General features: G+C 38.6%; 1 pseudogene; it reads left to right on the forward strand.

Moving 5' to 3' along the window:
- Window positions 1-1729: 1729 nt before the first annotated feature.
- LOC140851481 (serine/threonine-protein kinase AFC3-like) lies at window positions 1730-24444 on the forward strand (annotated as a pseudogene).
- Window positions 24445-26254: the final 1810 nt, after the last annotated feature.

A 26254-nucleotide genomic window follows, 5' to 3' on the forward strand; every position in this document is an offset into this window, starting at 1 on the left:
TTCTTCGATCCATAGGTGAAATGGATGATTTTATTTGTTTTGGGCATTTCTGTTGAGAGTTGGAGGTTTCCTTACTAGGATCGATCGAGAGATTTTATTTTTTAAATTCTGAAGTTAAGAAAAAAGACTTTGAATGCTCTAAGATTTTGCAGAGGTATAGGATTCCTCTCCTAAAGCCATTGCTATCACAGTAGACCCTCTACAATATTGGTCTCAGTCTGGCCAATCTCAAAGATCAGTTTAGCTGCTTTTCTGATGTCCACTCTCTTTTTCTTCTTCTTTCTCCCTTTCTTCCTTCCCTTCTTTTTCCTACTGATTGCTCTTAGTTCGTTGCAGATATGAAGCCCGAAGAACTGCAGTCACTGAGGAAAAATACACTGAAGAAGAAGAGGCATCCTCATTAGCTGCCATCGGGGCCCAGAAGAAGCAGAGGTCCTCCAAAGCCAACCACAGGCAGGTGCTTCCTCTAGCAGTTTCTTCTATTCGGGTAGAAGTCATTTCGACTCCCTTGATCCAGTCTCGTCTGTCAAAGCCAGCAGCACTTCTGACCTCCTAGGCTGAGAAAAGTCATCAGTTTATATCCTGGGTTAAACAATCAAACCTGAATTCTATTGAAGTATCTACCGAATGGAGGCAGGGTGCCTCCATATTCCCTTCGGATGCCACCTTCGAGAATTGGAAGACTGCCTGTGAGGCCTTCGAAGGGATGCTCCTTGATGTCGATTCAAGCAGAATTGAGGGGCAGAGCTTCAGGAGGCAATAGATGAAGGCCGTAACCTCCATGATGCGAGTGAGCTCCTTTCTTTTTCATATTGTCTTCTTCCTTTGTTTCTGGCTATTAACTCTTTTTTGAATGCAAATGGATCATTACATCACAGCTTTTATTAACTCACTAAGGATCACCTGATTGGATGCTGCAGAGACTCAAAAGAGGATGGAAGCTGCTGCAACTGAGGCTTGGTCTAAGATTGAGTCAGCTGAGGCCAAAACCAAATGTCTAAAGAAAGCACTAGACAAGACTGAAGCTGCCAAAGCAACTTGGCCTTGGAGAAAAAGAGGCTACAAGCATTCCTGACCAAGGCTGTAGAGGCTGAGAAGAAGGTCGAAGGCCAAATCGCCGAAGCTGGGTGTTTGGTGGTGGAGGCCTTCTAGGCATCGAAGAAATACTTTCGAGAGAAAGAGGAGCTCGACCAGGAAGCTTATGTTGTCAAACAAGATGATTTCCACAAAAAGATAGCGGCATGCTTTTCGGACTTGGACTTATCCTTCCTGGATGAAGAAGAGGAAGAAGGAGGAGCCAAAGGAGAAGAAGGAAGACCCACAAAAGATCAGGCTCCTAAGCTGGCTACCACTAAAGAGCAGCTAGAGTCTGGCCTAGTATTTGAGGATGTGTCAGTATATCTACCATTGCCAAAGCTTCCCAATCATAGCCAGCTAAAGCTGCTCCAAGTTCTTTCATCGATTCCCAAGCTAGGATTGAGAATATTTAAAGTCTGTACTTTTCTTTTATTTCTTGCCGATGTAATGAACACTTCATGTTAATGAAAATAAAAAAAAAGTAGCTTTTGCCTCTGTTATTCTTCGACTTATGGTTATTGTGATGCGTTTATCTCAATCTGACCAATGTAACTATTACAGAAGTCACCGTGCTAAACCTTCATACATAATAACAGCCTTACCTATTAGATCCTGAGTTGAAGCCCTTAGAAAGGAGATTAGGAAGGCAAAAATGGAAGCAATCAAAGTGGGATGGAAATTCTCAAAGATGAAAAAGGAAAATGATGAGGCTTTAGTAGAAATAAATCATTTAAGGAAGTGTTCTAAGCAGACTCATAGGAAACATCTTACGAAGAGATGCAGGTTGACCGAAGAGCGTGATAGGCTCGTCTGGGTGGCAAGCGAAGCAAGATGGGGTGCAGCTGCAAAGGTCATTCTTTGTCCAGATGGGGTTCGACCACCAAGATAAGCCGGCTCTAGGGTGAACTTCGTTCGGCTAGAGGGATGATTGATGATCTCGCCCAATCAATAAATAAGAAGAGCTCTGTAGTCATCGAGCTTCGGAGTAAGCTCACATCAGATCGGAAAGGCCAACAGCTACCTTCTTCAAACTTTGAATAAAGAGAGGTCAAAGATGACAGATCTTCATATCAGACTAGCAAAGAGCATGACGACAGAGAGATCTATCGAAGGCAAAGTCAAGTGCAAGAAGTCCTTGCTTGCTGCCACTTAGCTTGAGATAACCCTCCGAATGAAGAATGTATCTGTTATGGCCTTCAAGGCTAGTTTTGGAGAATGCAAAGCTTTGGTTTTCCAACTCTTCCTCCAGATGGGCATCAGCCTCCTCAAGATACCTAAAGTTGGTGATACCAATTCTAAATACCTGGCTATCAAGGATGCTTCGAATTCGCAATGTGCCAAAACTCCACCAACCAGAAGTGGATAATGATGTATTTTTTCTTTTTTTTGTTGTTGTCATTTATCTTTCGTGACTTAACTTTGATAATCGAACAAATTTATTAATAAAAATATTTTAAATTTCTAATCTTTTACTTCATTTGTGCTTTTTGCTTCGGTTATCTTGTATCCATGTGGCCCCAAACTTAGATGTGTTTAGACTTCATATTAGGGGATCTGCAAAAACTTTTGTAAGTTAGCTTTAACTTCTGCTTTGAGAGTCCTTATAGGTTAGCTTCCATCTTCAACTTCATTTTGAGAGTCCTCAGAGGTTATCTCTCGCTTCTTGTATAACTAAGGTCTTCATCGGCTCTACTTGCTGAAAAGTGAGAGACTTTTCAGGATTCTGTAGGTTAGTCCACACTTCCTGATCATCGAGATCTTTGGTCTGCTCTACTGGGATCAGCAAACTCTGAAAGGAGGTCCCTTTAAATTAGCCTTCCGAAGGTCCATTTAAATTAGCCTTCATTCATTGCGTAGCTTGAGTTAGTGGGCTTCGAGGGTCCTCATAAGTTAGCCCTCTGAAGATCTTTTTAGGTTTGCCTTCCCTTCTCGCACGACTAAGGTCTTCATGGACTCTATTCACTAAAAAATAAAGGATCTTTGAGGATCTTGTAAGTTAGCCCTCACTTCTTGATCACCAAGATCTTCTGCCTGTGTAGGTTGGATCGGTGAGTATCAAAGATCTTTGTAGGTTAGCCTCTGCTTCTCATATGACCAAGATCTTCATCGGTCTAGTTCGCTTTAGTATGAAGGACTTTCGAAGGTCCTTTTAGGTTAGCCCTCACTTCTTGATCATTAAGGTCTTCAACCTATGGTCATAGAAAATGACAATGTCCTGAAAGAAAAATTATATTGTAAAATAATGATCACATCACATCATTAGTAGTATATTCAGAGGTTCTTTAAGTTTCATGGTCGAGATAGAGGGGCCCCATCTAATTGCTTCAGGTGATAGGTTCTGAGTCAGACGATTTTCTCTATTTGATAGGGGCCTTCCTAGTTCGGAGATAGTTTTTTCTACTCTGTGGGATGTGACACCTTGGCATGATGTAGAACCAAATCATCAACCTTAAATTCTTTGCCTCGAATGTGGGAGTTATAGTATCGCACCATTTTTTGTTAATAAGCCACCATCTGCACTCATGCCCTCTCCTGAACTTCTTCGAGTAGATCTAAATTTACTCGGAGTTGTTCGATGTTACTTTGATCAATGTAATTTTTCATCCATGGTGAAGGAAGTCCAACCTCTATCGGGATGACCGCTTCCATCCCGAAGGAGAGATTCAAAGGAATTCCTCCTGTAGGTACTCTTTAGGTGATTCGATGGGTCCAAAGCATGTTATGCAGTTTATCCACCCAAGATCCTTTGACCCGATCCAATTTGATCTTCAATCCCTGTAAAAGGGTATAGTTAGTTACTTGAGCTTCTCCATTAGCCTGTGGGTATCCCACTGATATGAGATCATGAAAAATCTCAAGGATCTGACAGAACCTTGTAAATTTGGAACCAAAAAATTGGCGGCCATTTTCTGTGATCAGCACTCATGGGAGATCGAAGTGGTAGATAATGAACTTTCCGACAAAATCTTTTACTTTAGCTTCAGTAATGCTAGCGAGAGGTTCGGCTTCCATCTACTTTATAAAGTAATCAATTGCGACAAGTAGGAACTTTCTCTATCCTAAAGCTTGGGGGAAAGGATCCAAAATGTCCATAGCCCATTGTGCAAATGGCCAAGGGGCATTGATCAAGGCAAGCAGAAAAGTTGGCGGGTGCTAGATGTTGACATTCCACTGGCATCGGTCATAGCATTTGTGAAGCTAGCTTTATCCTATTGCATCGTGAGTCAGTAGTATTTCTGTTGGAGTATCTTGTAGGCCAATGATCTGATGGTTTTCACATATATCCTCATGCACCTCTCTTAGGGCATAATCAGCTTCAGAGGAGCATAGACATTTATGGAGTAAGAGGGAGAAAGATAGCTTATATAGCTTGCCTTCATGGAGAACATAATGAGGCACTTGATATTTGAATTTTCATGCTTCCTTTGAATCTGAGGGTAGTGTTCCATCCCATAGGAAGCAAATGAAGGGGTCCATTCAATATGGTTCATCATCAATATGTAGGACTGGGACTGGTTCTTTGGTGCTGGGCTTCTTCATAACTTCAAAAAGTATTCTTCGAGATAGATTCTTTATGCCGAAATTGCTAATTTGGACAACAAATCGGTGCTTTTGAGTTTTCTGACCAAGGCATCTGTCGAATGTCAAAGTTAACAAACATTGAGGTTAGATCTTTCACCTTTTGTAGATACTTCTTCATATTTTCCTCCTACACTTCATACTCTTTTTTTACTTATCTTATCACCAGTTATGAGTCGGTGCGGACCTTTAGCTTTTGCACTTCAAGATCTTTTGCATTCCTCAGTCCGATGATGAGAGCTTCATATTTAGCTTCATTTTTTATGGTTGGAAAGTCGAACTCTAAGGCATACTTCATAATAAATCCTTCCAGTCCAAGGAGTAACAGGCTTGCTTCCAATCCAACAAAGATGGATGATCCATCTACATGCACCACCCAAAATCCATCTGATTATTTGGAGGAGCCTTGCTCAACAGGTTCGATCTCTTCCTGGACTGGTTCATGCTCATTTTGATCCTCTGGGATGGTACACTCCATAATAAAGTCTGCCAAGATCTAGATCTTCATAAAGAGCTGAGGTTGAAACTTCATCTCAAACTCTGTGAGTTCGATCATCCATTTCATCAGTCAGTCAGACATATCAGATCGATGCAAGACCACCTTAAGAGGCTCATCGGTTAAAATCATAATGGAGTATGCCTGAAAATAGGGCTGAAGCCTTCGGGATGCAATGATGAGAACAAAGATGAGCTTCTCTAGCCTGGTATATTTGATCTTTGCATCATGGAGAGTTCTACTGATATAATAGATCAGCTTCTGAACCTTGTCTTGCTCCCAAACCAGCATGGCACTTATAGCAATTGGAGAGACTATCAGGTATAAATAAAGTTCTTCATTAGACTTTAGCTTGCTAAGGAGTGGTGTGGAGCTAAGGTAGTTTTTTAACTCTTCAAATGTGCATCGGCATTCTTCAATCCATTGTAAATTTTTTGGTTGCTTCAAGACTTGAAAGAAGGGAAGGTAATGCTTGGCTAATCTAGATATGAATCAATTTGATGCCTTCACTTGATCAGTGAAGAACTAAACCTTCTTTATAATTTTTGGTGGGTTCATCTCTTATATAGCCTGAATTTTTTCGAGATTTGCTTCAATCCCCCAGCTTGACACCATAAATCCCAAAAACTTATCTGAAGTTACTTTGAAAGTACAATTTGCTGGATTCAACTTCATTCGGTACTTTTGAAGAGTAACGAAAGTCTCCTAGAGATCTTCAACATGGGTTCATAAGGCTCTATTTTTGACAAGCATAACATCCACATAGACTTTCATGTTTCATGCGATTTGATCCTTGAAGATTTTATTCATGGGATGCTGATAAGTTGCATCTACATTCTCTAAGCTAAAAGGCATAATCCTGTAACAAAAGAAATCTCGATTAGTGATAAAGATGATTTCTCCTCATCTTCAGATACCATCTAAATTTGGTTGTATCTGGAGAAGACATCCATGAAGGTAAGAAGTTTGTGTCCTAAAGTCGCATCCATCAATTAATTAATTAGGGACAGTGAGTAGCTGTCCTTCGGATATGCTTTGTTCAAATCGATGAAGTTGAGACAGATCTATTATTTATCATTCACCTTTTTCATCAGGACCATATTTGTGATCCAGTCTGATAAGTCACCTCCTAGATGAAGCCAATCTTGAGTAATTTGTCCATCTCTTCAGCTATCACCTTCTACTACTCAAGCGCAAAGCTCCTCTTCTTTTATGACATAGATCAATAGGTTGGTTTAGCACTCAGCCGATGTGTCATTACCGTCGGATCTATGCTTGGCATGTTGGCCGGGGTCCAAGTAAACATGTCTGCATTCTCTTGCAAAAGGAAATGAGATGTTTTTTGGTTATCTGATCCAAATTCGATCTGATCTATACTAAGTGCTCCTTGTTTCCATCATCTAGTGGAATCATCTCAAGATCTTCCACAGGTTCCCCATGTTCTTCGGTCAGCTCGTCGTGGGTGTCAGTCCATCAATAGGGGATATTTTAGAAGGCCCCTACACCATGGAGCGTGATGGTGTAGCACTGTCGGGCAAGCGCCTGGTCTCTTTGAACTTCACTAATCCCAAACTTGATTGGAAACTTCATCTTCAGATGGTAAGTAGAAATCAAAGCTCGAAGTGCATTAAGTCCAGAATGTCTAAAGATGGCATTGTAAGCTGATGGCGCCCGAACCATAAAAAAATCAACCTAAACTGTAGATCATCAGGGAGCTTTTCTAACTATCACCATTAGGGTAATGACCCCTTCAACATGTACTGCATCACCAATGAATCCTGTAAGGGGAAATCTAGTTGTCTGAGTCACTCAGGGGATATATCCATTTGGGAGAAGGCATCACAAAATAATACATCGACCAAACTTCGATTATCAACCAACATACGGCGTATATCATAATTTGCTATATTGAAAGATACAACCATTGCATCATTATGTGGGAATTGAACTCCTTGTGCATCTTCTTCAATAAAAATGATGAGTTCTTCAATTCTCTATCTCTAGGAAGATTCAGCAGTTCTCCTTGCTCCATCACCATGATGCCCCCTAGTGATAGCATCAATGGTGCCTACCACCAGTTGATTCTTTACAGGCTAATCTTGCTGGGGTCACTCTTCACACTGAGGCACTCTCAGTGGGTGCACAGGGTCTTCCCTTATTCATCGGATGAAGTGGTCCAACCTTTCTCTTCGAATGAGCTCCTCAATTTTATCATGGAGCTGAATACAGTCTTAGTGTCGTGACCATGATCACAGTGGTTGAGACAATACTTCCTTAGGTCATAATTTTTGGACCTTATCATCGGTGGCTTGGGGAGCTACTCCCAGATTTCCATGAGCACTTGAGCTCTTGAGGCATTCAAGGGGGTATAGCTAGTGAACTTCCTCTATGGGGACCGATGCCTTGGAGATGGGCAATACCGTTGAAGCAGGCTTTTAAGTCTTCAGATTTGAGGTGGTATCCGAGATCAGTGGTGAGGGTTTCTCGACCTCGAACGATCCCTGAATGGATTTTTTAAGGTAGCCAACTACCTGAGGTCTTTGCCTTCCTCAACTGATGCTTTGGCCGAAGTTCAGTGGATCTCAAAGGCCTCATTCGTTTGGGCATATTTTTTTGTCTGCTTTAATATTTTTATAAAATCATGCAAATACTTCTTTTACAGAGAATAAAGGAGGAAGTTCTTCTAGAGCCCTCCTTGAAAGGCAGTCATGGAGACCGACTGATCCAGGTCACAGACTTCTAAATCAGCCATGTTGAAATGAGCTATATACTCTTGGATGGTGGTGCGAACACCAGAGCCATCAGCAGTTGGCGATATAATTTATATTCGATTTAGATCGAAGAAGTCCCATTAGATTGACTCTACTTCAGTTATTTATTTTCAATCAATAAATTTTTGATGCATTTAGTTTTGGATCCATAGGGCTATACTTGGGTTTGTCCATGTCACCTTTGGAGCAACCACTCTCCACACACCCAGGGAAAAAATATACATGCCAACATGTGTCGTGCCCAAGGATTCTCATGCCAAGTTGTGCTAAGTATTATGCGCTCACATGGAGTTTCATTTCTTCCCTAGGATTCTTTAAGAGTTCTTGGCTACTTACTTATTTTGTTAAAGGCTAATTTCTTTTCCATGATAGATTATTTTGTTTGTAAATTAGACATAATGCTTTACTTTTTTGTGGGAGGATTGATTTCTTCCTTATAAAAGATAAGAGATTTTTAAAGAAATAGGACTCCTAGGATCATATATAAATCTTTGTATTTTTTATGAAAAAAATAATGAATGATTTTAGAAACCCACTAAATACTTGTATCAATCGCTCCAAGAGAGAAATGGTGAGAGACCCAAAATCGCCCCTCAAGGAAAGGGTGTGAGGCCTACTTTCCATCCTATCCTTTTAATCTTCATCTACTTAAGATCCAGTATTCCTACGACCTCGATTCGACTCCACCATTTACCCATAGAAGCCTATCCCATCAAGAGAAGATCTGTCTCCTCTAAAATTTTTATCTATCGTATCGAGAGAAAAGAGTAATCTCTTATTCTACAGATCATATACTATCAAGGGCCTTCGTTCCTTCTCAGTTGATCTTTGTTTTTCATTTTTTTGTTAGATCCGATGTTGGTAAAGACCTAGTTCTTTATCGATGAATCTGTTTGGTTAAAGATTAAGAGCCCTAATCAGGATATTTTCTTAACTACTACGATCCGTATTCTTACCATCTTCTCAAATTTTTTCATAGGTTTAATATTTTATTCTCTCTCATTCCATTCATTTTTTTTTGCATTTACTTATGAGCATGTTTAATTTCTGCTATCTGTTTATGGACTTTTCTATTGTTAGTTGTTTACTGATCTCTAGAATGATATTCATCTGTATCATTTAGATTGACCTCACTTTAATCTCGTATCAATCAATCACACCTCCTGAGCAGAGTATAGGCAACTATACTGTCTGTCCTGAAAATAATAATGCCTCTGATCGGACGTGATTTGTTGTTGATGAACAAAAAAAAGTTGGATCATTAGAATTGATTTCTTTCTCTTTCTTTAGGGTTGTCCCGCATCAATTTGGTATCAGAGCCAGTTGATTAGGGCTTTAGTTTAAATTCAGTAATTTAAATTTCTACAAGTTAAATTTTAGCACTTTAAATTTATAATTTACTTTCAAGCTTTTTAATTTTCTTATTGCACCTTATTCTTACATCCTAGATTTGCATGACCACTAGATCAGATACCTGATACCAACATCCTACTTCCCTACCTAATATCAATATGGATCCCAATACAGCAGCCATCATTAATGCTCTGATTAAAAAATTTGATGATATAAAAAAATTTATAAAAGTCATGAATGAGAGAATAGTAGTATTAGAAGAAACTAGGTAGAAACAATCTGAATTTGAGTCTCTCCGACTGCCTATAGAACAGAGAGGTAGGAATCTAGAACTTGATCGACCTATAGGGGCATGCCCGCACCATAATCAGTTCGACCAAGATGAGCATATCCTTAGGAATGTGAAGGTCGAAGCTCTGAGTTTTGATGGTTGTCTAAATTCAAGAAAGTACTTAGACTGAAAATCAGGCATGAACCACTAGTTTGGGTGGTACGAAATGTCTGAAGTAAAGAGAGTTAGGTTTGCTAGGATGAAGTTGGTTAGACAAGTCCGACTTTATTGAAAAAGTATGGAGCATCTTCTCAATCAAAGAAGACAAGATCCAATAGAAACCTAGGATGAGATGAAAGAGGAACTTAGAAAGAAGTACCTCCCCACCTCCTACCAACAAAGACTATTAGAGCAATAGCAGAGGCTTACTCAAGGGAATAGATCAGTCATTGAGTATATCACAAGATTTGATGAGTACCTCATGAGATGTGGAGTAATCGAAGATAGGGTTGTTACTTTGTCTAGATTTAGAGCTAGATTATGAGAGGATATCCAGTGTGAGCTCTTTTTGTGAGAGGTAAACACGTTAGAACAAGCTTATCAACTTGCCTTAGACTTTAAAATATTTTCTAGATATTCGACTCTCTGTCGTCCAAACTCAGCCGAGTAACCCCTTCTGGATCGAGACCCAATATTAATCAAGCTCTTAGTAACGGACCTCCACCTACAAATCCTATTAGGAGAAAAGAAGATAAAGAAAAATGAGCTATAGGAGAGTTATCAAAAAGAAGTAGTTCTCAATCCCATTGCTTCAAGTGCAATTGTTACGATCACTCTACTGCATAATGTCCTAATCGATCATTATTCATGGAAGAATTAGAAGAAAAAATCCTAAAAAATATTAAGAAAAAATTTATGAAGCTAATCTAGACTTAGCCAAGCAGTTTGAGAGTACTGAGAACATCCTAGATTATGTTACACTCGAGTTAGACCTTAGGCTTGGAGTCATTAGATATGTTCTAGCACAGACTAAACAAAGTGAAGACTGGTATAGAATCTCTATTTTTCATATCTTCATAAAATTTGATCATAAAATTTATAAGGTGATCATTGATAGTGGCAGTTGTATCAATACCATCCCCACCGATATGGTTAAGCGATTAGGATTAACTCCTGTAGATCATCTCAGCCCATACCATATGTCTTGGATAGATTCCTCTTTTATTTTCATCAAATTTAGATACCGTGTGCCCATCCAGCTTCATTCCTATCAAGATCATGTGTGGTGCGATGTCTTACCCATGGAAGTTAAAAATATCATATTAGGTCGGCCTTGGCTATTCGACAATGATATTACGATTTATGGCTAAACCAACTTCTGTAGTTTTATTCATCAGGATAAGAAGATCATGATTAATCCTTTCCCACCTAAGGCTACCAATAGAAAGATAGGCAATGGACCAAAAGAGAACATCAAGAAGAAAAACCTCCATTTGATATGTGTTAAAGAATTAGAGATGACCATGAGTGAAGGATCACCAGTTTGGATACTTACTGCAAGAGAAATTCGTGAGGACTCTAAGGTGGATTATCTTAAAGAAGTAGCTAGCCTTCTTAGTGAGTTTCATAATATCTTTTCTAAGGATCTCTCGGATTACTTACCGCCTATGAGAAATATTCAACATGCCATTGATTTAGTTCTTGGATCTACCCTACCCAACTTGTCCCATTATAGGTTGGACCCTACTGAACATGCTGAACTGCAAAAACAAGTTGGAGAGCTAATAAAAAAAAATTCGTGAGAGAGAGTTTGAGTCCTTGCATGGTTTTACACTATTGACTTCAAAGAAGGATGGTACATAGAGGATGTGCATAGATAGCCATGCCATTAATAAAATTACCATTAAGTTCTGCTTTCCCATTCCTAGGTCAAATAACATGCTAGATATGATGGCAGGAGCCACTATTTTTTCTAAGATTGATCTTAAGAGTGGTTACCATCAAGTAAAGATTAGACCGAAAGATGAGTAAAAAATTACTTTTAAGATGAAAGATGGTTTATATGAGTGGATGGTGATGCGATTTGGATTATCTAATGCTCGTAGTACTTTCATGAGGTTGATGACCTAAGTACTATGACTGTTTATAGGAGTGTTTGTAGTCATATACTTTAATGACATTTTGATCTATAGTCAAACTAGGAAAGACCATCTAAACCATCTTCAAAGAGTGTGCCAAGTTCTTAGAACAGAAAGCTTGTATGCTAATCCTAATAAGTGTGCTTTCATCACAAACTGTATCATCTTCTTAGGTTTGTTGTTACCCCCGATGGTGCATCTACCAATCCTGAAAAGATTAGAGTAATAGTTGAGTGGCCGGTACCCAAGAGTGTGCATGACGTGTGAAGTTTTCATAGATTAGCAATATTTTATCATATGTTCATAAAAAAATTTAGCACTATAGTCACTTCCATCATTGACTGCATTAGAAAGAAAGATTTTGAATAGACTAGGGCAGCCAATAGAACCTTCCTAGACATTAAGAATAAGATGACCCACATCCCAATCTTATGTCTACCTAATTTTTTCAAGATTTTTGAAATAGTATGTGATGTATCAGGAGTTGGGATTGGTGGTGTCCTTAGTCAAGAAGATCATCCGGTAGCATACTTTAGCGAGAAACTTAATGATTCTAAACTCAAATATTTGACCTACGATAAGGAGTTTTATGTGGTAATCCAAGCTTTAAGATATTAGAGACATTACCTACTACCGTAAGAATTTATTTTGTACTCTGATCAGGAGGCCCTCTAATTTTTAAATTTTTAAAAGAAACTGAATCATAGACATGGTAGGTGGGTCGAGTTTTTGCAAGCCTATACTTTTATTTTGAAATATCGTGTGGGTGTAAAGAATCATGCTACTGATATCCTGAGTCATCGTCATACTTTGCTGTCTACCATTAGTATAGAAGTTATTGGTTTTGATAAGGTTAAAGAAGATTATGAGAAGTATCCAGATTTTGGTGATATACTTACCGCTTTACGTAAAGGGCCATCTAGAGAATATAGTAAATACACCCTTTAGGATGGTTACCTATTTAGAGGAACTAGGCTATGTATCCTCCATACAGTTTTAAGAGATTTTTTAGTTTGGGAACTACACGCTGGAGGATTAGTTGGACACTTTGATAGGAATAAAATCATAGAGTTGGTAGAAGCTCAATTTTTTTGACCAAGCTTGAAAAGAGATATCATCCAAATTGTTACCCAGTGAAGAATGTGTGCCGTGGCCAAGCAAAGAAAATAAACTACTGGCCTATATATACCCTTACCTATACCAGACTATCCTTGGCAAGATGTTAGTATAGATTTTGTTTTGGGATTACTTAAGACAACTAGGAAGCATGATTCTGTTCTAGTGGTTATAGATAGATTTTCAAAAATGACCCATTTCTTGCCCTGTTGCCAAACGTCCGATGCATCGAAAATTGCAAAGATATACTTTGATGAGATTGTTAAACTATATGGATTGCCTAAAATCATTATGTCTAATAGGGATGTTAGATTTATGAGCTACTTTTCAAAAATTCTATGGCACCTTCTAGGTATAAAACTAAAATTTTCTTCTGTCTATCACTCGCAAATGGACGGTCAGACCAAAGTGGTCAATAGGAGTCTTGAAAATTTATTGCGTTGCTTGATTGGAGAACATATGGGTAACTGAGATCTTTTACTACTCCAAGCCAAATTTGCATATAATAGCTCTGTTAATAGATCCATTGGTATGAGTCCTTTTGAAGTAGTTCATGGATATCAACTTAGAAAATCAATAGACCTCATCCCACTATCCATGTATGCTAGGATTTTTGAATCTGCAGAGTCATTTGCACAGCATGTCAAGAGTCTGCATAAAAAGATTAGTAAAAAATTAGCATTAGTAACAAAGTTTATAAACAAAATACAGGTTCTCATTGATGTGCCCAAAAGTTTATGGAGGGAGACTATATGATGGTTCGATTGAGGCCTGAATGGTTTTCACCCAGAACCATGAAGAAGTTATATACCCGAGAAGCAGATCCGTTTAAGATCATAAAGAAAATCGGACCAAATGCGTATGTTGTGGACTTACCTTCTGATTTTGGGATTAGCTTTACTTTTAACATTACAGATCTTGTCGCCTATAAAGAGCCAACTCAAATATCTAATGAGTCATTTCAGCTTGAACCAACCTTTGAGAATGAACCTATCTCTGAGTGTCCACCAACCAAAATATCAACAAAACACGATTAGATTAAGAGAATTTTGGATGAGCAGATCTTCTCCATCTGGAGTCAAGGCTATCAGTGGTATTTGATCAGATGGTGAGGTCGACCAGAGTCTGAAGATATCTGGATCATTCGAGAAGAGCTACAGCGCATTGATCCAGATCTACTTGAGCATCACCAAAGCAGAATCGATCCACACTCGATAAGATCGAGTTCTCCCCACTTCGAGAGAATTGGTGTGAATACCAGAGCCATCAGAAGTCAGCGATATGATTTAAATTCGATTTAGATCGAAGAAGCCCCATTAGATTGACTTTACTTCAGTTATTTATTTTCAGTCAATAAATTTTTTATGCATTTTATTTTGGATCCATAGGGCCATACTTGGGTTTGTATTGGGTTTGTGCACGTCACCTTTGGAGCCACCACTCTCCACATGTCCAGGAAAGAAATATGCATGCCAGCATGTGCCGTGCCCAAAGATTCTCATGTTAAGTTGTGCCAAGCATCAAGCGCCCACATGAAGTTCTATTTCTTTCCTAAGATTTCTTAAGAGTTTTTGGCTACTTACTTATTTTGTTGAAGGCTAATTTCTTTCCCATGATAAATTACTTTGTTTGGAAACTAAACATGATGCTTTATTTTTTTGTGGGAGGGTAGATTTTTTCTTTATAAAAGGTAAGAGATTCCTAAAAAAATAGGACCCCTAAGGTCCTATATAAACCTTTGTATTTTTTATGAAGAGAATAATGAATGATTTTACAAACTCTCCAAATACTTGTGTCAATCGCTCTGAGAGAGAGAGGATGTGTGATCCAAAATCACCCCACAAGGAGAGGGTGTGAGGTCTACTTTCTATCCTATCCTTTTAACCTTTATCTACTTAAGATGCAGTATTCCTACGACTTTAATTTGACTCCACCATCTACCCACACAAGCCTAGCCCATCAAGAGAAGATCTGTCTCCTCCAGAATTTTTATCTATCGTGCTGAGAGAAAAGAGTGACCTCTTATTTTACAGATCATATACTGTCAAGGACCTTCATTGCTTCTCAGTTGATCTTTGATTTTTATTTTTTTGTTAGATCAAACATTGGTAAAGACCTAGTTCTTTATCGACATATCTATTTAGCTAAAGATTAAGAGCCCTAATCAGGATAGTTTTTTAACTATCATGATCTGAGTTCTTATCATCTAAAGGAAAAATCATCTTTTTTCTTGTAGGATCTTCCAGATCTAATGAGATCTGGGACGGAATATTTTTTAAAAAAAATTATCTTACTTTATTTTAGATCTAAGATCTATTAGATCTGATTCTTATTATCTGATATTTAATCTAAAATTAAATCTAAAATCATGAGGAATAGAGAAATACCTCTAGGATAACTAGATTATCCTGTAGATGATCGCAGCAATGCCCGAGGTTCTAAAATAGCCACGCAGTCGCTTGGCCTCTACCAATATCCACTCGAGTAGGATCTAGATCATCTTCTCCTCATGAATCTTTGCTCCAAAAATCAGATCTGGATCTGATCTGAAAGATCTTCAAAAGATCTTCTGAAGCTGGAGCAGCAGCTTTTGGACAAATCTCTACAGCCTTCTAATCAGGAAGCCACCACGCCTTGGACAAGCACCAGATGGATGCCCAACCTCTTGGACATGAAGAGGGGAGGGAGAGGAGCAGAGGGGATATGGAGAAGTGGAGGGGTTTCATATTTTTGCTGGGTATTGAGTAGATTCTCTAAATCCTAGGTGCAGACATGGTTTAAATAGACCCTGCAGCCCATGCAGTGCCGCATCATTCGATTAATCAAAAAATTTTAATTAATTTTAAAAAAAATTTAATTAGTGGAGTGATGTCATCTGATCATATTAGATAAGAATCTCACCAAACCCTCCTACTATTGGTGCCAACACTGGATAAACACAGTGAGATTGGCGCCCAACAGTTTGAGTCGATCAAGGCATAGAGTCCTCATCTCATGGGACTCTATCTTTATCCATTTGGGGTGCACGCCATATTTGATTATGGTGCCCACTTTGAGGGTAAAATTAGCAGGTGGACACTCCACAAAAACTCTCCAATGATCTCTTGCCAAATGGCCTTCAGTCCAAGGTCCATGGGTCAACGTTTGATCGATGTCCTAAAATGGAAATGGTAGGTGATAAGAATTAGCAGGTGTTGTCTTAAATTCATCTCATGAATTAAGACAAGACTTTTATGAGCTAGACTGGCTCCAGTCAGACTGAGAAAAATCTTCTCAAGATTCTTTGGGTGAGTCAAATCACATTTGGCTCAATCGAGATGAAAAAGATTGTACGAGGAGAAAGTTAGGCTCAATCGTGTACTAGCATGATTTTCTTGAACCTAATTGGATCTAATCCAAATCAATCGAATTAGGCTAGCTCAATTGATGACATCCAGACCCTAACTCTTGTTTGTGTGACCTAGTTAGGTTCATTTCTGTATGGTAATGAGATATATCGTGATCTCATCATCGACATCATCGAAACTCCTTTCGATGGATCAGAACTCTTCTGATTCAGATAATTTAGAATGATTGATCATCAATATCATTCTAATTACTCTCAAAATCCATCAGTGACACCTAGCAGTATATGGTGGCAACCCATCAAAAATGAAGATGAACCTCTCGGTGCAGCTATCTGTGTGATTGAGTTCCTCTATCATGAGTTCCGACTGAATTAGGGTTAAGGTGAACTCGTCAAACCCAACATCAGTCATATGAATCAATTGATCGATCCGAGTCTGATGTGAAACTCCAATGGAAAACTTTTTTTCATTATTTCATTCTGCCATGGCCATGGGCTTAAGGACTGATCTTTCGATCATCATAGGACTACTCCTCTTATCTACCGAGATTGATAGATTCCATCTTGGTGCAATCTGATTCCTACAATGAATATGCTACAGCCAACATATACCTCAGGATTCGAATGGCTAGGAGACTGAGTTATAGTGTAGTCAAACTATAATACACTCAAGGTGAACTGTCGATGTACTTCAGATCAAAGAACTAGACACATAGCTGCAGCATCGAGCTAGTCATCGACGAGAAGGTAGACATCCTTATGACTGCTCAAGGTGATCACGCTCAATACTCTCATTCTTAACGAATATCTGTACTCTCGCTCTGGTGTCTCCATACCATAGACTCAAGACTCATCTACCCTAAGAAACGATCGTACACCAACCTTTCAGATCGATCACCATCCTCGTGATGATCCTATGATCAGGAGCTGTTTATGAGTTAGTTATATAAATTCATGCCTTAAATTTTTAACTCTTGAAAATATGAATTAACATTCCTACTAACTCAAAGGATGTATCACAGACATAATGTACACAATGTGATAGTAGAATAACCCTTTTATTCATTTATAGTCAAAATTATAAATTTGCCCTTACATTTGTACAGAATGTGTCAGCCAATCTGGCATCTAGGGCACATATCTAACATCATCTTCTCAAATTTTCTCTTGGGTTTAATATTTTATTCTCTCTCATTCCATTCATATTTCTTTTTGCATTTACTCATGAGCATGTTTAATTTCTGCTATCTGTTTATGGACTTCTTATTGCTAGTTGTTTACTGATCTCTAGAATGGCATTCATCTATATCATTTAGATTGATCTCACTTTAGTCTCGCATCAATCAATCACGCCTCCTGAGCAGAGTATAAGCAACTATATTATCTGTCCTAGGAATAATGATGTCTCTGGTCGGACATAATTTGTTGTTGATGAACAGAAGAGTGCTTGATCATTAGGATTGATTTTTTTCTCTTTTTTTTAGGGTTATCCCGCATCAGATGGACTCTCCTTCCTTTTGCTTAATGTGCACTAGCGATGCCGATAGTCGATGCTGCCTTTTGCTAGTCGTGCAGTGAGTAGTAAACATCTGGCTCATCTGATCAAAAGAATGGATGGAGCCAGACTTTAGGCTGAATATCAATTTTGGGCCACCCTTCTTAAAATGGAAGGAAAGGCTCGATGCAGGATCGCATCGCTAGCATCGTGCAAAAGCATGAAAGCTTTGAAGCTTTCCAGATGGTTGATTGGGTATAGACCTATTGTAAGCCTCTAGTTGAGGCATCTTAAAACCAGGAGGTAGCAGTTCTCACATGATCCTGTCATCAAACAGTGGGTCAATACAAAAACCAACTTGGTTGTTCTACCCAACAGTTTGGTGCTGCAAAGCTTCAATCTTGCAGTTGATCTCTTGAAACTTTCGATCCACATTAGCATCATGGACCATGTGGATCTTCATATGGCAGGCCGATGACTGCCTTGGGCTAGAGCCTTTCCTAGAGTGAGGAGTAGGTGAACGCCTCCTACATTCAGGGCTCTGGGGTCAGCTCAATCGGATTTGTCTTCCTCGATCTGGGCTTTGTGGTGGAAATTGAGGGGGATGTTTCAGGGGCACCACCAGCACCGAACCTTACTGTCGCATGGCATTGACTACCGCTATTAATGCTCGTACTTGATCAACCAGTATGGCAAATTGGTCCTAACTCACTCCAGGAGCCAACTATGGCGGTTGTGGTGGTGGCATTGGCTGGGACATCAATGCATGGTTCTCGTTAAGATTTTTGACCGTACAAGGAGCGATGGCGGTGGAGTGCCCAGAATGCTCTAAAGAAGCTCTCCGTGGTGGCATGATGATGAATAGTACACTCTTTCTTAAGAAAATAGATAAATGCCCTTTCTCTAGTGCCAATCTATTGCCACTAAAATCTGGCTCTTGGTCGGAGTGACTGGAGTTGAGGAATAGGTGCATCCTTCTAGGAAGATGACCTACAAGCCAAGTCTGATCGAGGTTAGCTCTGACGGAGATCCTTCAATACTCAAATTAAATCTTAAAAAACTGAGATAAAGAGCATGTGAGAGAGATAGTGTAGTACCTAGAAGGTCCCTTTGAAGCCTGTATTTATAAATAGAGGTGAGAGCCCTTTAGAGACGTCATTCTTGGTTTATCCTAACCGATTCGGATGCATTGTGGCAAGATTTGGGATCAAAATTATCAAGATGTGGCGGTTGTACCTACCTTATTTGCTTCGAAGCCAACTAGGCCATTTTGAATTTGAAAAGAGGTGCGAAACTCTGAAATGAGACCTATCCTGACCACTAAGCTTTGGATCGATAAGTGGCATGGCAAGTGGAGATGAGGGCTGCTTTGATGCTGGTGGCTAAGATGTGTGATTGAAACAGATTTCAGTGGATGGTTTGGATTGGCTTCTAAAGTTGGGATCGGCTGGAGCTAGGACTGGCAACCAAGCCAGGATCGATAAGGTTTTCCATTAGGAAGCTCCATCCGAAAAGATCGATCAGTGAGCAAGGATCGGTTAAGTCCGAAGTTATCAGGATCTTCCATTACCTCATTATTAGGCTTGCAAATGGGTCGGGTCAGACCGAGTCCTGAGTGATCCCGACCCGATCCGATTTCTTGATCGGGTCTTGATATTGGACCCATACCCATCCCGATAAAAAATCGAGTCGGATCAGATCAAGTCCATGGCTGAATTTATTGATCCATTGGATCATTCAGATCGGATCGGGTCCATATATAATCCGGCCCCAATTCATGAAATATAGATCCGGTTCGGTTCGGATCGGATCGGATCATAGGTTTAATTTATTTGAAACCTACCATCAGTGAATACTAATGCTAGATGACAACTAAAAAATGCCTCTTTTCTTTTTTTTCCTCTAATTCTCCAACTGTAACTTCTAATAATTAATTGTATTGGATAGCAGAGGGAAACAAGCGATTTTTGAGAAGAGTCAAGATTTCAGAAGTCCACACAAAAAAAGAAAAGTAAAAAAAAATCATGAATTTTATACAGTGATATAATTATCCCAATCTAAAACATCATACAAAAGGAATACTTCTACATAATTAAAAATGAGACTGCATATACTATGGATGACACAACATCTGTGCACATTAGAGCATCCTCTGAAATTTCTTAAAGTCAACGAAACAAATTGAAATTCAAGAAATACTGTTATTTTTATACCTCATGGCACAGTAAACATAAATCAGAAGGTTTAGAAAATTGAGCCCAGCAAGAAGCCAAAAGAAGTAATCGAAATGCCCTTCATTTAAATTATCAAGAATCCATCCAATATTTCTTCCTCAAGTTGTTATAGATGTTATAACAGTCAGAATAAAAGAACTGAAGGGTTTAAAAAATTTTTAGTTTGAAAATCAGATGGGGAAGACCGAAGGATTTGAAAAATTTTGGCACAAGCCCAAACCCCTATTTGGGTGAGTCACTCTGAGTTCAGGTCCTATGTTTGGGTCCGGATCGTGTCGGATCGGATTATATATCTTAAGATCCAAATTAACCCAAAAGTCTCCATGGATCGAGTCAGATCGGATCAGATCCAAATTCAGAAAATCCAGACCCGATCCAGAAAAGGGAATGGGTCCAATTATTGAACCCGACCCGGCTCCATGGATCTTTTAAATGGGTCCGAGTTGGATCTAATCGGATCGAATCGGGTCGGATTAGATCACGAATCAACAAGATCCATTTGCAGCCTTACTCATTATGTATTGATTGACCTCTTCCAATGTAGCTTTATAACCCCTTCCGAAGTTTCACAGTTCTGGGATGATGTATATACCACTGGGATTATACTCATTCGTCTCTATCGGTGCTATAGTGATAACCCAGTATACTTCGTTGGTTTATGTATTCGGCTTAGATGACATACTATACACCCCAACAAGTTGTATGTTTGTAATTTTGGACTTGCTACTTTGAGATATAACAGATTTTCTTTTGAAAAAAATTGTTATGTATTTTTGTGCCTTTTATTTTATCTTCCAAGGGCTTATTGTTAGGCTACATTTTCTTTCTTTTTTTGGTTTTCCTTTGAGATGCTAAGAATATCTGAAATCATTACCAGCTGTATTTTAAGGATTATCCAGATTTTAGTCCGTTGAAGTTCTTGATCGTGACAGTTTTAAATTTCTAATTATATGAAAGAGCTATGAAATATTAGTAATTTAATTAAAAATGAGTATTGTTGTTTGGTTTGTTCACAGAGAAGTAACTTTCTTCTTCACATTGTAGTTCGTTAATCCAAGAGGATCATGGTCAACACTGTGGCCTTGATGCATGTTTGAATATCAGATGTTGATTCACCTCAGTATGCAAAGGAAGTGGCACGATATGCATCCCCACCTTGGAGAGAAGATGATAATTAAAGGTGGGCATTACATGACTGCAATTGGAGAGAATTTGACCTCTCGCTGTAATTTCACTTGATTGCCTGTCAAATTTTCTATTTATGCTAGATTCTCCACTCATGAAAGTATGTTTCTTGCAATCGATGACAAGAGATTTGGTTTTAGATGAAATGGAATAATTTTTTTTATTAAACCCTTTTTGTTAACTTTTTTTCTAAAAATTCTCGTTTTTCTTTCTTTAAAATGGATATTCAAACATGTTAATTTTCTTCTTCACATTCTTGTAATGTGGTTGGCCAACTATACAGTCTTTGTTCTAAGATATAATATGTCTAAATTGTCACAAGTATCTAATCTAAGTTAATGTCCGCTGTACATGGAACAAAAAGTTTTTCCAAAGGCTATTAAAAACCAGTATATCAAGCATCTTCTAAGTGACTGATACCGAGGTGAATCAACATCTCCTCTTATCTCAGTCAAGATGGAAAATGCTTGAAATTTTGAAAAGAATCGATCTTTTCGAAATCTCAGCTATGTATAAAAAAATGAATTACTGGAATATGGTAAAGACTGTGATAACTGCTGTCATTTGGCATCAATTTTGACATTCACATATAAAGATATTAAGATAGTTTAAAAAGATTGAAAAAATTGTCTACTATTATTAAATTATAGCAGAAGTTATTTTGGAATATTCTGTTTGAATTGACTGAGATGTTACTTTCTATACCACTGAGATGAGGGCCTGTAGCTTTTTTTGTTAACAATTATATTACTACTTCAATGATTTTGATGGCACTAATGCTGTGACTAGCTATTCTCTTCTGGTTTCAATTGATGTTTGGCTTATGACTTTTGCAAGCAAAATGGTCCATTGGTTAACCATCAATTGCTTTAATATGGATATATATATATATATATATATATATATATATATATATATATATGATAAAGGTTTTGACATTTCCTATTAAATTCATAGAAGTTAACTGGCACTCAATTGAAATGGTATTTTAGTTTCCGCACACCAACATCATCTTCTGTGTACATAAAATCCAACTTTTATATATTATATGGTTTCGCTAGGGTAGACAACCAGTCAAGTCATGACTATTTTGCTTACAGCTTTGATGCATTTGCATTCTGACACTGTTATTTTTTGTACTTTATTTGCAGATAAGATTCACAGTAAATTGGGAGAAGGAAAGTCCACACAGTGATGATCTTATTCAGCGTTTTTGAATTATTAATGGGCTTCAAGCTTATGTTTTTTTCATTTTCTGTAGGAAAAAGATCGGGGACTACCCTTGTCAGACTCTTCCAACAATATATATATGTATATCTATGCATTCATATATTTTTGTGGTCTTGGAAGAGCTCATCTTGATTCTTTTATCATTCAGCTCGAATGTCTGGTGTCTCTTTTTATCATCCATAACAGGTACATTTGGCCAGGTTTTGGAATGTTGGGATAGGGAAAGGATAGAAATGGTAGCAATTAAAATTGTCCGTGGCATTAAGAAGTATCGAGAGGCTGCTATGATAGAAATTGATGTGCTCAATAAGCTTGGGAAATATGATAAGAATGGGAGTTGGTGAGTCCTTGTATTTAGTTTTTTTGCTTACCTTCTGCACTTTCATTTAGTTGGCGTTCTACCAGGCTTAAGGTGAACATGTTTAAACTGGTGTATTTTTTCAGTTGTGTGCAAATAAGGAACTGGTTTGACTACCGTAACCATATTTGTATTCTAAGTATATGATTGATGTATGATGATTCCCCAATTTCGCAAATAGTATTGGGGTTCCAATCATATCAGCAAATCTAAATGATTTTAACAGGTATTTGAGAAGCTTGGGCCATGCTTATAAGATTTTTTATGGAAAAATGTTTATCCCTCATTTCCCATGGATCTAGTTAGTGATGATCTTGCTTGACAACTCTTGGAATGTGTAGCATGTGTATAGAATGACTATCAATCTGCTTTTATATATCTTTAGTCAAGGATACTGCTATTTTCATTTTCTGCATGTTCTTTTTGTGGGGTCTGGTCACTGTTTCATGGGGATATTGATGTTTAAGGTCTTAAAATTTGTACTGATAGGTTGGAGTCTCCATGCGACAATACCTGCTGTAGTGGGATTCATCTTTTGTCAACTTTGTTTGCTTCTTCTTTCTGACTTGTATGCAATCAGTATCTCTAAGGTTTTCCATTGTGTATTCATCTTCCAATTTGCCTCTATGCAGTCATGCATGATGAGCACCTCATTGACACTGATTTAAAGCATGAGAACATTCTTCTTGTTTCTCCGGAGTACATTAAAGTACCTGACTACAAAAGTATTGTCTTTTGTTAACTTCTTGATGTATTCTTTGCCCCAGCACAAGCTGAGAAGAGCCGAGTATGTACCGTCAATAATTCTGTTTCTTTTACCTAGTGGAACACGATAAATCATGTTGAATAGTAGCATGTCTGCTTTGTTTAATTTTTTTCCTCCGTTTCCTGGAATTCTTCTAGCCGACATGCTGAAAAATATGTTAGAAGAGGTCGCTTGAACTGGCCTGAGGGTGCCACCTCAAGGGAGAGTATACAAGCTGTTTGGAGACTGTCCCGGCTTCAGTTACAGTTAATAAATATGGAAATATTGTTCTTTAGACTGGCTGTAGAAAGTAACCGATAAATAATATCTTGTTGATGACTATCTTCAGATAGATGACCAGTCGATCTATTGTCGACTGTATCTTTTGAAATAACTGAGATTCTATACCTGCACATATAGAGATGGTCGAATTGTCAGCCCTTATAAGGAGGTGGCTGGCAAGCTATCGATAATGTTTTCAACTAATTTTGGAAGCAGATGAAATATAAGGGACTCGAGCTATGAGATCTAGAATGCGGGAAATATGATGAAACATGAAAGTGTTCAGTAAATGAAAGTTGATGATTTAGTTATAAAACCAAGTTGTTTTTATTCCAAAGATCAATCCCTGTGGATTTGAATGGAGATGCTCTATCTTGCAGACGCTGTTTTTTTGAATTTGTTTCTTGTGCTCATCAATTGTAGTCATTTCTTTTATATCTTCAACCTGCGTAACCATATCTGCATTTGTTAAGGGATTTCATTGTTTTCTTTAGATTTGGTTTCATTAGGCTTCTATCTTTTGCAGAACCCAGTAATGCAGCATGGGATCTTATTGATCTCTTACGGGCCTTCTTAGATACGACCCTGCAGAGAGGTTGGCGGCTTATGAAGCTCTCAGGCATCTCTTCTTCACCAGGATTCATCATTGGAGGTCCTAGTCATTTTAACCATGTGATGTGACATAATTTGGAAGGATGTTTGCATTTCATCTGTGTTCTGGTTTCTGATGTGCTGAAGAACAAGAGCACAGAGACAGAAAAAGGGTAGGCTGTTCAAAGCTGTTCATGCTACCAAAAGTTGTATGTACATTGTAATTTGCCTGCAAATTAGTGTGTTGTGAAGTGTATAGAGGAAATCTCTCCCTGTCCACCCCCCAACCCCCCCCCACACACACACACCTTCTCGAATTTGAGATCAAAGTCTGAAAATTAAAGCTGCAAATAATCATAAATCTCTTTTGCCAGAATACAAACAAGCTGTTTGGTGGTCTGTAATTCAAGTGCATGCAATTCAATCTAGTGAAATAGGAATTGCAGTTGCAGAATTGGTGTTTGTTGGTTGGCTTTTTTTTTTTTTTTTTTTTTGGTTAAAACAGAGTATTCATACAAATATAATGTGAATACATCCAAAATATTAAAAAATAAAATATCATAAAAAGGTTCATAAGCAAACTCCTGGTCATTCCACAAAATATCAATAGAATACTCTACGATAAAGAATGCGATCTAGTTCATGGCACTATTCGTCTTCTTATAGATATGTTGAACATCAATAAAAGCAGCCCCATTAAGTAGTCTCCAAATATTAGCTAACATTGTGCGGTGCTCTCACTTCGATGATCCTGCAATTAGCTTACAACCATGGCCGAATCACCCTCGATGACAAGAAAATCGATCTCCAAAGTCAACCTTATAAAGCCGATACTAGTCCAAGCTGCACAAGCTCCACTCCAGGGATAGTAAGCTCAAAGTGGTGACTATCGTTAGTGATGAAAAGTCTGGAATTCAGTCAACGGATAACAAATTCAGCTCTACCACTACTACCAATCACACTGCCATCAAAATTGATCTTGAGGTAGATTGGAGGTGGGGGTTCCCAGGTGATGATCTATTGGGATGCTACATGAGTAGAAGAGGGACTAGATGTCTGATAACCTTGTGGTTAGATTAGTCGACGTTAGATGGGTAAACCCTGTAATCTAACTCAAAGCTCTTTCCAAAATAAATTTGCAGGATCTCTCTGCAAGTCAAACACTAAGTTGTTCCAAGAAAGCTAAATGTGATAGATAATATAAACAGCCTGGACCCTACCTTGTCGAGATACCTCAGACTATATGCTCTGTCTTAAGAAACCAAGAAAGGCCACTATTGGTGACTCAAGCTGCACACCACCCAGAGTAAACCTTGCATCTGCCATATCTGCCTCGCTCTAGGGTACAAAAATAATACATACCCCACTGTCTCCTCCAACTAGCACCATAGACAGATAAGCAGAAGGTCAACCCCTTTACCTCTCAAGACTATCCTGATAGGGAGACGATCCTAAGCCACCTTCCATAGACACAATCTCACCCTCAGATATACTCCGAATCTCCAGACCCATGCACCATCCAAGCATCTAGTTGGCTCCTCCCAATACATATCATAGAGATCTATTGCTCTCACCCTCGAGCTATAGTAAGAACTCCAAACTCTAATGTCACTGCTGCCATGATAGGAAACCACCATACATAACACTCTCTCTACCAAAGGGGTGCTAAAGAGCCATGAGACTCCATCCATATCCTCGATCCGCAAGGACTCCCTAGCCTCCATACTGATGAAGGTAAGCCATCTGCTCAAAGGGAGATCATCAAGTTAGGAAACATGGAGAAAATCCATTGACTGGCTATCCTTAACCAGCCATTTCATCGGAGCCAAAACCTCAGGGGCATGATAACATATGTCCCTCTACATAAATGAACAACTCCAACTCATATGACTGTCTACACCAACAGTCCACGGACCATATCTAGCCCTCATCGACGCACTCCACAGACTCTCCAGCCGCAACATGAACCTAGCTACATGCCTAACCA

Source organism: Elaeis guineensis, chromosome 9, assembly GCF_000442705.2.
Source record: "Elaeis guineensis isolate ETL-2024a chromosome 9, EG11, whole genome shotgun sequence".
NCBI lineage: Eukaryota > Viridiplantae > Streptophyta > Magnoliopsida > Arecales > Arecaceae > Elaeis > Elaeis guineensis.